This window comes from Hemicordylus capensis, chromosome 4 (assembly GCF_027244095.1).
Source record: "Hemicordylus capensis ecotype Gifberg chromosome 4, rHemCap1.1.pri, whole genome shotgun sequence".
Lineage (NCBI taxonomy): Eukaryota > Metazoa > Chordata > Lepidosauria > Squamata > Cordylidae > Hemicordylus > Hemicordylus capensis.
The window spans coordinates 243,531,485-243,548,666 of NC_069660.1; the positions used below are offsets into that span (position 1 = coordinate 243,531,485).

At 43.0% G+C, this 17,182-nt stretch overlaps 1 pseudogene; it reads right to left on the minus strand.

The window, feature by feature from the left end:
- Positions 1-8,931: 8,931 nt before the first annotated feature.
- Positions 8,932-15,001, minus strand: LOC128323217 (plasma membrane calcium-transporting ATPase 1-like; annotated as a pseudogene).
- Between the last annotated feature and the right edge of the window lie 2,181 nt (positions 15,002-17,182).

The window sequence follows — 17,182 nt, forward strand, 5'->3', positions numbered from 1 at the left end:
CTCCTTGAAGGAAGAGCAGGATGCAAATGTAAAAATAAATATGCATTTTGCCATGGCTCGCTGTAAACCCTAGTAAGCACAGTGGCAGCAATGCGAAGCACACCAGAGAGTAAGGGAGATGCTTTAACATCACATTTCTCCAGTATCAGTTCTAGCGGAGCTCTAGAGGAGAGCTAGTCTTGTGGTTGCAAGCATGACTTGTCCCTTTACCTAAGCAGGGTCCGCCATGTTGCATTTGAATGGGAGACTTGATGTGTGAGCACAGCAAGATATTCCCCTCAGGGGGTGGAGCTGCTCTGGGAAGAGCAGACGGTTCCAAGTTCCCTCCCTGGCATCTCCAAGACAGGGCTGTGAGATATTCCTGCCTGCCACCTTGGAGAAGCTGCTGCCAGTCTGTGTAGACAATACTGAGCTAGATAGGCCTATGGTCAGACTCAGTATATGGCAGTTTCCTATGTTCCTATGCCCCATCAGTAAGAGGTGAGCTAGAAACATGCTTCATCTGGGTGAGGAGAAGTCTTATCCAAGTGAAGACCTTTCTGTTCACTCAGGCTTTTAAAAGTTGATTTTAAAATCAAAAAAGTTTTAAAATGTTTTGTACTGTATTTTGTATTTTATATTGAGGTTTGTTTTGTTATGTGATAATTGAATGTTTTTATTGTGTTGGCGAACACAACACAGAGAACAATTTATGGGGCAGCTAGCAAATAAAGTTGAATATAACAACAACACCGCCCCAGTGAGGCACTACCTTGGCGTGGTTGTGGGGCTTGCATGCTCTGAGGAAGGTGAGAGCTATGCCAGAGGTCCAACCATACTGGACAGGTCTTATCAGAGGAGCCAGACGAAGAGTGCCTCTCCCATCAACAGTATGGTGAGACGTAACTTTAATAAATCTATACCGGATCGGTCATCACCCAGGTCAACAAGGACCGCGAGGTGCTGGAGTCCCTGGACATCTGGTGGCAAATGGGCTACAGGACTCAGGATCTTCAGTTGAGCAACCAGGGCTGGAAATTGCAAGGCTACTGGAAGAAATGTCACTTAACCGGAACAAATATACGAAAAATGCTAACAAGGAAATAATGATTTGCTGAGGAAGGTGAGAGCTATGCCAGAGGTCCAACCATACTGGACAGGTCTCATCAGAAGAGCCAGACGAAGAGTGCCTCCCCCATCAACAATATGGTGAGACGTAACTTTAATAAATCTAAACCGGATCGGTTGTCACCCAGGTCAACAAGGACCGCGAGGTGCTGGAGTCCCTGGACATCTGGTGGCAAATGGGCTACAGGACTCAGGATCTTCAGTTGAGCAACCAGGGCTGGAAATTGCAAGGCTACTGGAAGAAATGTCACTTAACTGGAACAAATATACGAAAAATGCCAACAAGGAAATAATGATTTGCTATTACAAGTCTAGTGCAACTAGAAGAGGTTGTTGTTGTTTTTGTTGTTATTATTATTATTAAAACTTTTATACCACCCTTCCAAAAGGCTCAGAGCAGTTTATATTAAAACACTATTAAAATCAGTTAATAATTAAAACAAAAATTATAAAGCATAAAACAATGATTAACAATTGAACACATCATAAAACAACAATTAAATAATCAGAACAATTTAAAAACAAGTTTTAAAAAGCTGAGAAAGCCTGGTTGAAGAGATGTGTTTTGAGGTGTTTTCTGAAAATTGCCAGAAATGGGGAGGATCGTATCTCAGCAGGGAGCGCATTCCACAATCTCGGGGCAGCAACTGAGAAGGCCCGTTTCTGTGTAGCCACCAAACAAGTTGGTGGCAACTGGAGACGGACCTCCTCAAGTGACCTCAACGGCCGGTGGGGCTCATAGCGAAGAAGACGCTCTCTTAAATACCCAGGGCCTAAGCCGTTTAGGGCTTTATAAGTTATAACTAGCACTTTGTATTTTGCCCAGAAACCTATTGGCAGCCAGTGTAACTCCATCAACAAAGGAGTAATGTGGTCTCTCCGAGATGACCCAGAGACCAACCTGGCTGCCGCATTCTGGACCAACTGAAGTTTCCGGACCATGTACAGAGGCAGCCCCACGTAGAGTGCATTACCAAAGTCCAGTCTGGAGATTACCAACAAATGTACCACTGTTTTGAGGTCATTGATCTCGAGAAACGGGTGCAGCTGGAGTATCAGCTGGAGCTGATAGAAAGCACCCCTGGCCACTGCCTCAACCTGAGAAACCAAGGAGAGACATTGATCCAGAAGTACTCCCAGACTGCGAACCTGTTCCTTTTGGGGAAGTGTGACCCTGTCTAGAACAGGCAAACAAAATCATCTCTAGAGTTCCGACCCCGCACAATAAGTACCTCCGTCTTATCTGGATTCAGCTTCAGTTTATTCTCCCCCATCCAGCCCATTACTGCTTCTAGGCAGGCATTTAGGGAAGATATGCCAACTCCTGAAGAAGTTGACATGGAGAAGTAGATCTGGGTGTCATCAGCATACTGGTAACACCCAGCTCCAAATCCCCTGATGATCTCTCCCAGTGGTTTCATGTAGATGTTAAAAAGCATTGGAGAGAGTATGGAGCCTTGAGGGACACCATAATTAAGCTCAGATCTCAAAGAGCAACAGTCTCCAATCGACATCATCTGGAATCTGTCCTAGAGGTAGGAGCAGAACCACTGTAAAACAGTGCCTCCCACCCCCAACCCCCTCAGACGTTCCAGAAGGATACTATGGTCGATAGTATCGAAAGCCGCCGAGAGATCCAAGAGGACCAACAGAGTCACACTTCCTCTGTCAATTCGCAAGTGGAGATCATCCATCAGGCTGACCAAGGCAGTCTCCACCCCATAGCCTGCCCGAAAACCAGTTTGAAATGGGTCTAGATAATCAGTTTCCTCCAAGACCGCCTGGAGCTGAGAGGCCACCACCCTCTCAATTACCTTGCCCAGCCATGGGAGATTGGAAACTGGCCTATAATTGCTCAACTCTGAGGGATCTAACGCAGGCTTCTTTAGAAGAGGTCTAATAATTGCCTCCTTAAGACAAGGAGGCATCCTGCCCTCCCTCAGAGAAGCATTTATGATTTCTACCAGGCTGCCTACAACAGCCTCCCTGCTAGATAGAACAAGCCATGTTGGACAAGGATCAAGAGGACAAGTGGTAGGCCTCACCGCTCCAAGCAGCTTGTCCACATCATCAGGAGTCACAAACTGAAATTGATCCAGTCGAATCGTATAAGAGGAGTTGTCACACACCTCCAGTTCTGACATCAAATTAATTGTGGAGTCTCCATCTAGGTCGGCCCGAATCCGAGAGATTTTGTCTGCAAATAATTCATTAAATACACCACAGCGGGTAACTGATGGCTCCAAATTCTGGTTCAAGGGAGAGGGAGCAGATACTAGTCCCCTCACAACCCTGAACAACTCTGCTGGACGTGAACTCACAGAGGCAATATGGGCAGAAAAGAACCACTTCTTTGCCGCACGTATCGCCTGAGCATAGATCTTTAAATGTGCTCCATGTCGTAATCTGTCGGATTCGAATCGAGTTTTTGTCCACTTGTGCTCCAGTCACCTACCTTGCCGCTTCAGCCCCCGTAGATCTTCCGTATACCAAGGGGCCAATTTTGAAGCAGGTCGTAGGGGATGCTTAGGAGCAATCGTGTCTATTGCCCTGGTGAGCAAGTTGTTCCAGTTCTCAACCAGGGCATCAACAGGATGACCAGCAGAGCCAACATTAAATCTCTCCAAGGCTTCTTGGAATCCTACCGGATCTAGTAACCTCTTCGGGCGGACCATTCCAATAGGCCCCTCGCCCCTGCGAAGGTGGAAAGCGGTTGTAAGTCCAACCTTAACCAGATGGTGGTCCATCCATGACAATGGGGAGATCATAGGAGTCCCCACCCACGGAACATCACCCTGATCAGAATAAAAGACCAAATCAAGAGTGTGGCCTGCAATATGCGTCAATCCAGAGACCACTTGGGATAGGCCCATAGTCGTCATGGCCGCTATGAACTCCTGAGCTACCCCGGACAAATTGGTCCCAAAATGAACACTGAAGTCCCCCAGCACCAAAAGCCTGGGAGACTCCAACGCAAGTTCCATGACCAAGTCCGTGAGCTCAGTAAGGGATTCTGCAGGGCAGCAGGGCAATCGGTACACCAACAGAAGTCCCAATCTATCCCTGGTCCCCAAATTCAAGTACACACATTCGATATGGTCCGATACCCTAACAGGGACCCTGGTAAGGGTGTTATTTAAAAAGAATGTACCAAATTTGGACAGAGAAGCATCCAGATACAGGAATAACAGAACAAAGGCTATCAGACCAGAAAAGATTCATAATAAGAAATAAAGTATTCACAGAAGTTGAGCTGGAAGAACTGCAAAGAGCAACACAGGCTCAAGATATGGAAGAATTACCACCAACTGAAGAAGCTGCTCAGGCGCAGGTGGAGGAGGTGTCAGAAATAGAGGATGCCACTGTTGCTGAACTGTTTTAAAATCAAAACCAGGCAACCTCCCCTTTGCTTTCACCTCAAAAACCCGAATGCCATTTAACAGAAAAGCAACAAGAACTAAAGCAAAAAATAACTCAGCACATGAACCAAACAACCACCAGGGTTCGACTTCCAGCTCTAAAAACAGTTGCCAAAAAAACAACTTGCTCAGGCATTAAAAGATGTCAGTGCTGCACTTGCAGAAATAACAACCAATAATGTGCAAGAAACAAACCAACTAATGTACAGTGCAGCAACAATAACACAAGAGCTCGGATATAAGATCTAAGCCAGGCTTAGATCAGATGCTAGTAATGACGAATGCTGACGAATGAAAACACCAAAGCTGATGAATGAAAACACCAAACAGGATCTGATCCAAAAATACCATCTAGATTCAAGGAAATTAGAGAAGTCCTGGAAATAATAAAGCAGCAAATAACATCAGTGTCAAAGAAGATTAGCAGATATTAAGCCAGAATTACACAACGCAGGCAGAATCTCCAATTCCATTTAAACAGAAATGTTTCTACCAAAGCATAGAAGGAGAAACTGCAAGAAACCTAGAAACACCAAATAAAGAAGAAACAGTGCAATTCTGGGGGAAATTATGGGACAATCCAATAGATTATAATAAAAAAAGCATTTAGGATTTTTCAGGATTTTGGAATATTTTCATAATGAGATATCTTGGGCATAGGATCCAAGTCTAAACACGAAAGGTTACTATATTTTATAAAAACAGAGCAGGCACCAACAGAGCTCCAAAACAGATGCCAACAGAGCAAGCACCAAACGAAGCATGCACTCTTTGCTCTCTCTTGCAAGGCAGGGATGGAGGAGCCCCCATTGCTGCCTCCTGCCAGGGGAAAGCCAGTTTAAGGAATAATCTGAAGGAGTACAGGTTCCTAGAGAGGTGACTGGGAAGAAACATTTGGCACGGGCGCCTTCCCTTCTGGCCCCTCCCCTGAGAAAGGAGCCTTTGTGTCTTTTCCTGCCTGTGGGATCTGCAGCCCCCCCTTGAAGACGAGAACTCAGCGGTTGCCAATGTAGGTGGGGTGCGTGGGGACCCCAGAGCCGCAGCGGGAGGCGATGCAAAGGAGGAAAGCAGGGAGTGGGCTTGGGACGATGAAACCAGGGGAGAAATGTCCCAGATTGGCAATGAGGAGGATGAGATGTGTGCAGCCTTCTCAAGTAAGTAAGTTTTGACTGCATGTTTTAAAGCAGCAAAATTGGGAATCTGCAAGCGAGTGAGCTGAGGCGCTTTGTTTTTTGTTTTTGTTACAGCGTGGTGTCTGGATTTTTGAGCATTCCAGATTTCAGATGTCCGGATAAGGGATACTCAACCATCAGCTCCGAGGTGCTGCCTAGACACCTGGACTGTGCTTTTTGCTTAAAGTGGGGAAATTAGCTTGGCTTGGGGAGCAGTTTGGCTTCAGTACCAAATTAAGCAAGTTTTGGTGTATTTGGAAAAATGAGGAAGTGTAGTTTCAAAGCTTTATTAAAGGTAACAATGGGACTACAGAAGGCAAAAAGAGAGTTTGGTTAGGCAAGGCAATATAAACAATTTAACAAGAGTTCTAAATGAGAGTCTTGGTAAGGGCTTGTAGCAATTTGGCTTGAGTTCCAAATCAGAGCCTGCTTTGAGGCTTGCAATAAAAAAGTGCCTAGAGACAGGGGCGTAACTATAATAGGGCAGGGGGAGACAGTTGTCTGGGGGCCCACTGCCTTGGGGGGCCCCCCAGAGGCAAGTCACATGACTGACTCCCCCAGCTGCGCACCCGCCCAGGCTTCCTTCATTGTGGGCATCCACAATTTACAAAGCCTTAAAAAAAACAATTTAGGGTGTGTGTGTGTGTGTGTGTGTGTGTGTGTGTGTGTGTATGGCCCTATCCACCCCCAGCACAGTACTTCCAGTGACTGTTGCTGGTATCTTATGTTGTTTTTAGATTGTGAGCCCTTTGGGACAGGGTTCCATCTTATTTATTTATCATTTCTCTGTGTAAACTGCCCTGAGCCATTTTTGGAAGGGCAGTATAGAAATCGAATTAATAATAATAATAATAATAATAATAATAATAATAATAATAATAAGTTTGTTATTTCTCTGTGTAAACCGCCTTGAGCCATTTTTGGAAGGGCGGTGTGTATGTGTATACACACACACACACACACACACACACACACTTCATGAACTGAGCTTCAGTGAGGGGGGCCCCATTTTAAAATCTTGTCTCTGGGCCCCCTCCAACCTTGCTACGCCTCTGCCTAGAGATTGGGGAAAAGAGAGCAGAAAGAAGGGGAAGACGAGCAATTAATTATTACTGATCCTTCTGAGGCATGTTTCAATGTGCGTTAGTTGAGCAAATGTGCCTCTTTCTAGGGTGATGTGTGCGGTAGAAGTGGGGAGGAAGAATGAGAGGGGCAGCAGCAATCGGAGGTGCACCTAGGTAATTCTGAAGCCTGGACCTAAAGGATCTTCTATTAACATAGAACAGATGGGAAATGTGCCACATATCTTGCTCTTGGTTGAGAGCTGTTCAAGTTATTTCTAAGGCAGGGAGATTCCTCCCTTGATTAAGTAATTTCAATGACCATTTCAATGGGTCTGCATAGCTTCAGCCATAGCTCTTTAGCGAGATGTTGGCATGTCCAGTTTCAGCATAGCCTGTTTTAAGCCAATTCCTCTTGACTGGGCAGGGTGCAAAGTTCATGATGAATCAGGATTCCATGGTCAAATGCTGTTGAGGCATCTGATCAGGGGTGTAGCAAGGTTAGAGTGGGCCCAAAGACAAGATTTTAAAATGCCTCCCCCTCACTGAAGCTCAGCTCATGAAGCAAAGAAATCTTAAATGAGGCTGAATAGAGGTAACAAAAAGCACAGTAAAATTTACCTATGTGCCACAATAAAACATCATCCTAAATTATTTTTTTAAAGGTTTTGTAAATTGTGGATGATGCAAGTCATTTAATGGTACTAGATAAAGACATGCTGTTCTGGTACCTCCAGGTCTTAACACTCACATCAATTTCGGAGGATGAATACAACCGAAGGAAGCCCAGGCGGGTGCGTGGCTGGGGTAGTCATTCATGTGACTTGCCTCTGGGGGTCCCCCAAGGCAATGGGCCCCCAGACAACTGTCTCCCCTTGCCCTATTATAGTTATGCCTCTGCATCTGATAGAGGGAAGTTTTGCAGCATGACCCTAAAACATAGCCTTCTGGCAAAACTTTTTTTTTTTGCCTTTGCCCATATATCCTTCAGAAAAGTCTAGTTTTGCTAGATACTTTAAAAAATGGGTTTCATTGACTTCTGAGGGAAAATTCCATTCGTTTCTTAATGGTGCTAATGTCATGAGCAGATCAGTATTTAATCTTTAATATACTTGAGAGTATTTCATTCTAACATGTATGCTAGTGCTTTATGTTGCATTAGATCAGGTCTGCTCAACTCCAGCCCTCCAGATGTTGGCCTACAACTCTCATAATCCCTGGCTATTAGCCACTGTTGTTGAGGATTATGGGAGTTGTAGTTCAAAAACAGCTGGGGGTGGGGCTAAGTTTAACAGGCCTGCATCAGATGTATATGAGATTGTTTGTATGGACACTAGTGCTGAAGATGACTGAAAGACAGGCTAAGAGGGCTGTGTGAACAAGATGACACAGAAAGCACAGATACAGGAGTTGTACTGCAACTGCCACATCAGGAAGTATGAGCCCACTTTAGAGCTGAAAGAAACAGGTTTGAGCTGTCTTTGTAGTCATGTCAGGCTGATCAAGGAAGAAGCCTAGTCAGGTGGAGGCTCATTCTCAGGTGAGATGCAAGCATAAAACAAGTCTGTGAGCTGATGAACTTGGAAGAGAGAGAGAGAGACTGCACCAACAAATCATCCAGCAAAAGAAACACACTCAAGCTCCATCCTTCTAATCAAATTTACCACTGACTTGGCTGATCATTGTGTATACTTGGAGTAAGACTGATTGATTAGGAGTTGATTGCATAAGGATAACATTGAATTCTACTTATAATGGAACAAACATATATATGTTTCATTGTGTGTGTGTGTATATATATATATATAGAGAGAGAGAGAGAGAGAGAGAATGTATTAATTATTGTTAGAAATAATGATACATGGGCACCCCCCACCCCTCTTTCTCTCATGTGATTAAACCAGTCCCTAATGGGTCTGAAAGATTTTAAATACAATTATCATCAAAATTCTTGACACTAACAGGTTAACATTGAACACTTTGCTCTTTTTGAAATATTCAACAACAAACAAAGGTTTTAGATTCACAGCTTTTGTTTGGTTAGATAATTTGACTGCAAACTGCTGCTTCAAAACCATTACATAGGGACCACTGCTTGCTGCTTCTAAGTCATTATATAGGGAGGGATACACGAAAAGCTTTAAATACTCTACACTGTGTTTGTATTCTTGTCTACACTGAGTTGATATTCCTAAGCCACAAAAGCTGACTGTGACACAATTCCCATTCCATCTCTATTACATCTTCAGCTAGTTCTGCTTCAATAATTTCCTCTTTTGCTGACCCCTCACCAGCTTGTTTCAGAAACCATAGTTTGGAATACTTACAATCATCTGGCCCCATAATATGACCCTAGGCCTAGGAAGACTGGCCATAGCCATTGTTCTAGTGTTAGCGCTGCACAAGTAAAGGGTTTCCCTCCAATCTGAACAATGACAATTGGTACAATCAATTTTTCCACAATGATGCAACAAAAGGTGTTGTTTGTGAATATTCTTTTGAAAACTATCCTTTCTCCATGAATCTTTTGTGCATTGATTTCATTAAAGATCTAAATCATTACAAAGGTATTAAATACGATTGTGTAATGCTGGGTCGGTGGGCCCTCCAGTAGAGCAATCCATCCATTTTCTATATCAAATAATTTTTTACCTGGAAAAAGAAGTGTGAAGACAACTGCAAGCTGATAAATGGCATGGAATAAAATATTTTTCTGCATTGTACAGGGGATAAGAGGTTTATTTCTACCATAAGGTTTCCGTTTCAACAGAGCTTCTGTTGGCTTCTCCATTGCTAAATCAAGAGAAGCCAATGTATCCATAATGAGATTGACCCACGGCATCTGAACAGCTTTCAGAGGGAATTCTGTATGATACATGCTCCTGTTTTTAGGAACTCATTTGATGAGAGGCTTTGGAAAAATGGTCCATTTTCAATGCAATGCTGCAACCCCTGAAATTGTCTTTAATCCCATCTTTGAAAGCTGTTATCAGTAGCACACGAACTACTGAGATGAGTATTATACAACCCTCTATCCAAACCATGTCCCCATCTTCATCATCTTCTCCAGAGTCAGTTGTGTGGCATGCTGCATGCAATGCTTCCTCCTGGTGGCCTATATAAAGAAATCCTAGCAATATGATGGCTGCTACTGCCAAGAAGCATAATCTTGCATCCTGCACTACTTCCCATACCAACTCTAGAAATGTTAGGGTGTTTTTTTTTAAGGGGTATATAGTTTCCCCCCCAATACAGATCTCCTTATATCTCATTCTGATGAAATACCACATATCCCATCCGTGGGAGAGGTTTTCAGCCATTCACAGATTGATTGATTGATGTCACCAGAGTTTTCCTGTATTTTCTTTACTGCCTCTGTTCATCGTAACGATCACTGCTACAATATTGACAGTAAGCTGAAATTGAATGCCTAATGGAAAGGTCTACCCCACATAACCGCTTTAAAAATGCTTGAGAGGTTGTCATTTGTTAGAATGAGATTTGAAGCTTCCTTACCTACATCTGTTCCAGTGGCACCCATCGCAAAGCCAATATCTGCTCTTTTTAATGCAGGACCATCAATAGTACCATTGCCAGTTACTGCTACCACTTGCCTTTGTTGAGTGATGTTGCTGTTAATGAACCCTTCTGCTTAGTTGTATTTGTTGAGGTGAGGACCTTGCAAAGACACAAAGTGTAGGCCAAACCTCATCAGCTCTTGTTTTATCTCCCCTTCTGAATTGTGTGTTCATCTATTAAACGTTTTCCCCTCTAGAAATGTGAAGCTATCCCCAGGTTGAAGGATGCCACATTTTATGGCTTTTGCCCCCAGTGACCATATCCACAACAATGCCAGCATCCTGACATTTTCTTATTGCATCAAGAACTTCAGGAACTTCAGGTTCAGGAACTTCTCACAGGATCTTCAATAGCTACAATTGTGATACATGTCAAGTCTTTGATTATATCTTTCTTGTTGTCCCACTCTGATTCTGCATCGCTGTCTGGAAAATCTCTGAAAGCTAGACATATTGTACAGAGTCCCTTGGAGGTCATTGGGTCAATCACATTTGTCATCATGAGGGCATAGTCTTCTTCTGCAAGAGGTACAGGTTCCCCAGCATCATTCATTATGCAGCAGCACTCTTGAAGGGCTATTTCAGATGCACCTTTGGTGAACATTTGATAACTATTATCATCATTTTTCAAAACTGTGCTCACAGATTTCCTGTCAGAATTGAAAGTGTATGCCCTGGTTCTTCAGGGTTTTTAGCTGTTTGAATGTTTAATTGGTTTTATTCTGTTTTTATAGTTTTGATTTTAATTGTTAACTGGTTTTACTTGTTTTTATTCTCTTGTAAACTGCCCTGAGCCATTTTGGAAGGGTGGTATATAAATCGAATAAATTAAGTTCAAGAATAACTTTATGATGTGTATTACCAATGAAAACTTGGACTACTGTCATTCTGTTCATGGTTAAGGTTCCTGTTTTATCTGAGCAAATTGTTGCTGCATTACCCATAGTAGTTTCACGGGCATCCAAATGTCTCACTAAGTTATTATCTTTCATCACTGCAAGTGGAAGGCCCTCTGGCAGTGCTACAACCAAAATTGTAACTCCAATAATAAAGTACTCCGCAATATATAGTAGATAGAGTTCTGTGGATTCCTTAGTCCCAAACCCACTTATGAATAGCAAAATTTGTAAATTAAAAAATAGCTATAAGGACAATTGTGTATATAGCCATTAAACATTCAAACAAAGCACTGCTTTGCCTATCTGAACTGCTAATCTGGTACTAGGGTTGTGCATTTAGTTTTGTTTTCTGTTTTGTTTTTGGCCTGAATCTGAAACACCCCTGTTTTGTTCTTTGTGCAGAATCAGCCAATCCAAAACACCCCAATTTTGTTCTTTGTTCAAAATTGCAAAATCTGAATCCGAAACGTTTTGGATGGGTGGGGGTGGTAGTGCCCAATGGGTGGAAACTACCACCCAAATTTCAGAGGAATTGGGCAAAGGGCTGATTTTTGGAGTATAGGATTTTTTCCCATAGGGAAGAATGGAGGTTTCAGCAAAAGTATAGCTTCATGTTGGAGGGAAAGGGGTGGCCCAGAGCAGAGTAGGGTGGGTGGCAGTGCCCAGTGGGGGCAAGGAAGCTGCCAGAATTATTTCAAAGGAATTGGGCAGAGGGCTGATTTTTAAAGATGTAATGGAGTTTGCGCGTCTGTAAAGTTCTTCCCCATAGGGAATGATGGACCTCCATAATTCCTGCCCCATAACTGCACTTGGGGGGCACCAGGGTGGCCCAGAGCGAGTGGTGGTATAGAGCACATAGGGTGCCAACCACCCCCATGGGTTGCTAACCCATGGGGTACTGGGTTCTGTTGTTTCTGAGATGTTTGAGTGTAGATTCAGATTCTCTGGTAGCATATGAGAGTAGATTCATGGTTTGTCGTTGAAAATCTCATATGCTACCAGAAAATCTATACTCAGAACACCTCAGAAACAACAGAACCCAGAACCCCATGGGTTAGCAACCCATGGGGGTGGTTGGCACCCTGTGTGCACTACACCACCACTCATTCTCGGCTACCCCAGTGCCTCCCAGGTGGAGTTATGGGTCTGCTGAAACCTCCATTATTCCCGGGGGGGGGGCCTTAAAGAAGTGTAAACTTCAACAGTTCCTAAGAAATCAGCCCTTTGCCCTATTCCTTTGGAATAGGGCAAGTGGCAGGCACCCCTTGGGGCACTGCCACCCAACCCACTGTTTTGCCCCTCAGGCCCCCTTTCTGCCCCAAATCTGCCCCAAAGTCATGTCAACTTCAGAAATTCTTTAAAAATCAGCCCTTTTCCCAATTCCTTTGGAATCTGGGTGGCAGCAGGCACCCATTGGGGCACTACTACCTGAACCACTCTTCTGCCCCCAAAGCCCCCTTTCTTCCCCGAATCCACCCCAAATAACATCAGCATCACACATCAACAACAGCAGAGCTTTGGAAAAAATCAGCCAGATTTCCAAAGGTCATGCACATCTACATTCCACCCCCCACCTCCAAATGCAATTGATCTACACACAACAGTGTGAAACAACAACAATGAAATGTACACTGCCCCACTGGCCAATGAGGGTAAATGCACACTGCCCCACTAGCCAATGAGGGTAAATTTTACCCTTAAATTTGCTTAAAAGGAAAAAGGAGGCAATTGCCAGCAGATCAGCCCATGCTTTTGCTGGCCAGTCTGTGGGCTGGAAGGCTTGGAAATTCAAATAGATGTCAAAACTCAAAAGGGAGACTGAAGGAGAAAGACTTTTTGCGATTGCAAAATGGAGTTCCAAAACAGCCGAAACAACAAAACATTTTGTATCCGAAACAGGGACGTTTTGTTTTGGCCACAAAATTTTCTGTTTTGAGCATTGGGTGTTTTGTTTTGGCTACAAACAGCCGAAATGGCTGTTTGTAGCACAAAACATTTTGTATCTGAAACGAAACGCACATCCCCATCTGGTACATTTCACTTGTAGAACTGATTTTTCCTTTTTGTGTGAAGGGTTTCTTCTTCATTTGTTTTGATTTTTGTATCTTCATGCACCTTTTCAGTATTTAAAGAGTCTAGATTATTTGATGCCTCAAAAGAATTCTTTATCTTTTTGCGGGGGGCAGAGGGGGGTGTCTTTGTTTTGCGGCACCATGTTGAAAGTGAACAGAAGTTTACTGCCATCTGGCAAGGAGCACTAATCCAGGTGCCAATAGATGACTTGGTGGTTGGGGATGTTCCACAGATTGAACAAATTATTCACTATCCAAATCAGAGGTTGGAGAAAATAAAGTCAGTTTTATTACATTACATGACATATAAAACATCTGTGTATTATGGAGGCCAAGTATGATAAAGTTAATGAAGCTTATGTTTTTGGATTGAGAATTATTACTCTTTGTAATTCTGGAAATATGGTAAGCAATGTAACCAAGATGCCTATTACCAGCCATATTATTTGGTATGCATTGGCAGATATATGACTTGAAGTGACCCCTGAGCAAAACTGCCCAGGCATCAAAGGGGGGCATGCCATGAGCAGATCAGTATTTAAGCTTTAATATGCTTGAGAGCATTCCATCCCAATATGTATGTAGGAATGTTGCATTAAATGTGTATGAGATTGTGTGTATGGAAACATGTTGAAAATGGCTGACGACAAGTTAAGATCTTATTTCCTTGGAAGCCTTCAGGAGAGCCTTAAAGAAACATCTTTTTAGCCTGACTTTTAATGACATATAGTTTTAATTTAATCTAGTTTATTTTTTATTGAAATTGTTTTATGTGGTATTTTTTAAAAAAATATTTTAATGGAAACTGCCCTGAGCCACTTTAGGAAGGGTGGTATATAAACCGAATGAACTAATAAACAAGTAATAAGAGAGCTGAGTGTGAACCTGAGATGACATAGAAAGCACACAGATACAGGAGTTCTACTGCAATTGCCACCTCAGAAAAAAATGAGCCCACTACAGAGCTGGCAGAAATGGGTTTGAGCTGTCTTTGTGGTCATGTCAGGTTGATCAAGGAAGAAGCCTAGTCAGGTGAGGGCTCATTCTGAGGTGAGATGCAAGCATAAAACAAGTCTGTGGGCTGATGAACTTAAAAGAGAGAGGGAGTGCACCAACAAATCATCCAGCAAAAGAAACACACTCAAGCTCCATCCTTCTAATCAAATTTACCACTGACTTGGGTGATCAGTATGTATACTTGGGGTAAGACTGATGATTAGCAGTTGATTGAATAAGGATAACATTAATTTCTACTTATAATAAATTAATCTCTTATACATTCCCTTCCTCTGTGAACCTTTTGTCCATTAATTTCATTAGAGATCTGCATCATTGCAAAAGTATTAAATACAATTGTGTAATGCTGGGTTGGTGCTCTAGTAGTGCAGTCCATCCCTTTTCTATATCAAATAATTTTTCACCTACAAAAACAAACATGTGGACCAGGGAACCCCAACCAGCGGCCAGCATACGGCCCTTGAGCTCTTTCTGTGCAGCCCTCCAACCTGCTTGTTTGCTGCTATCACACTCAAGGTATTTTCCCTCAGTCCCACACTGTTCTTCCTGCCTCAATAGGCACCATCTCCTGCTGTTCTTCCTGTCCCTTTCTTGCAAAAAAACCCACAACAGCAACATGGTTTCTTCTGGTCTTCATGGTTCCTTCTGTCAGCCTCCTCTTGGTCTTATCCTCCATACTAGCATTTTGGCCATTCTGGGTGCTTTGCTAACCAGCAAAGCTCAGGTACCCGTACCACTCAGCTTTTTCACTCCCCGTCTCCATGCATTACCATGTTGAAGGCTATATACAGGTGAAACTCGGAAAATTAGAATATCGTGCAAAAGTCCATTAATTTCAGTAATGCAAATTAAAAGGTGAAACTGATATATGAGACAGACGCATTACATGCAAAGTGAGATAAGTCAAGCCTTAATTTGTTATAATTGTGATGATCATGGCGTACAGCTCATGAAAACCCCAAATCCACAATCTCAGAAAATTAGAATATTACATGGAACCAAGAAGACAAGGATTGAAGAATAGAACAATATTGGACCTCTGAAAAGTATAAGCATGCATATGTATTCAGTACTTGGTTTGGGCCCCTTTTGCAGCAATTACTGCCTCAATGCGGCGTGGCATGGATGCTATCAGCCTGTGGTACTGATGAGGTATTATGGAAGACCAGGATGCTTCATTAGCGGCCTTCAGCAATTCTGCATTGTTTGGTCTCATGTCTCTCATCCTTCTCTTGGCAATGCCCCATAGATTCTCTATGGGGTCAGGTCAGGCGAGTTTGCTGGCCAATCAAGCACAGTACACTGTATACTTTTCAGAGGTCCGATATTGTTCTATTCTTCAATCCTTGTCTTCTTGGTTCCATGTAATATTCTAATTTTCTGGGATTGTGGATTTGTGGTTTTCATGAGCTGTACGCCATGATCATCACAATTATAACAAATTAAGGCTTCACTTATCTCGCTTTGCATGTAATGCGTCTGTCTCATATATCAGTTTCACCTTTTAATTTGCATTACTGAAATTAATGGACTTTTGCACGATATTCTAATTTTTCGAGTTTCACCTGTATGTATGTAAGGAAGATAATGCAGCTGTGTGAATGGGTAGAGGAGATGCCTGGCCTGCTTTTGCAAAAAAGGTGGGGAAAGGACAGTAAAAGGGCTGGTATTTTTGCAAAAAAAAAAAAAAAGGATACAAAGTGTTTTGCATTCTGAACATTTCTGCCGGCAAAAGCATTCTTCCTTCAAGAAGTGCTGGTAGCTCTGACTTCTTGCTTTGCTTGCTTCTTCCTCTGCTCCCCCACCCACCCCAACTAGGAGTCCTCTCATGCATCTGTGATTGCAGGAGCCAGTGAGTGGCCCCTTGGGTTGAGAGGGAAGGAGTACTCTCTTAGCAGCAAGCTGATGGGATTCCTTTGCCTCATCTTCCTCCAGCCAAGTTCCTCTCCCCCACCCCAGCTGCCATTTTGCTTCTCATGATTGAGGCTTGGCTGACAGGCAGTGATGTGTATGTGCACCCTGCATATAATTTGAAGCCAACTTAATGGCATATCCTCTGTTCCAGGTGGAAGGCTGCCCTTTCATTCGCTCTTTCTCTCTACCTGCCCTTTTTTTGGAGGGCCTCCAATTTTTAAAGTATTAGCATGTGTAGATTTAAACCTCAAGGCAGTGTGTTCATGAAGAAACAAATCTCATAGAGCCAGCATGGTATAATGGTTAGAGTGCTGGACTAGGACCGAGGAGACCCGAGTTCAAATCCCCATTCAGCCAAATACTTGCTGGGTGACTCTGGCCCAGTCACTTCTCTCTCAGCCTAACCTACTTCACAGGGCTGTTGTGAGGATAAACTTAAGTATGTAGTATACCACTTTGGGCTCCTTGGAGGAAGAGCAGGATAGAAAATGTAATTAATAAATAAATAGTATTCAATGTACTGAGGATTGCAACTCTGCCATATGGTAGGTGAGATTCATAATCCATTTTTTAAAAATTCTTCCTAGCCTGTGCATATGGCCCAATACTCCTGAGAACGGTATTGGATAGTGTTGTGAACTACACCTGGTTTCACACTCTGTATATGCTCAGAGGGAAAGAGGCAAAGTCGCATCATACACAAACTGAATTGGTTCTTGGAGATGGTGACCATGTAGGATCTAGGCGAACAAACAGAGATAGAGGGAGACACTCAGAAAGTTCAATGGGCTTTATTATAGAAAGTTGCTCATCAGGATAAAATTCAAACAAGTCATTTAAATTAAAAACATGTTTCCAATTCAAGGTGTAGTGTAATATGCCTAACTAACATATGTGTGTGTACTCAGTAATCACAGCTATCTAACAAATCCTAATAAAACTT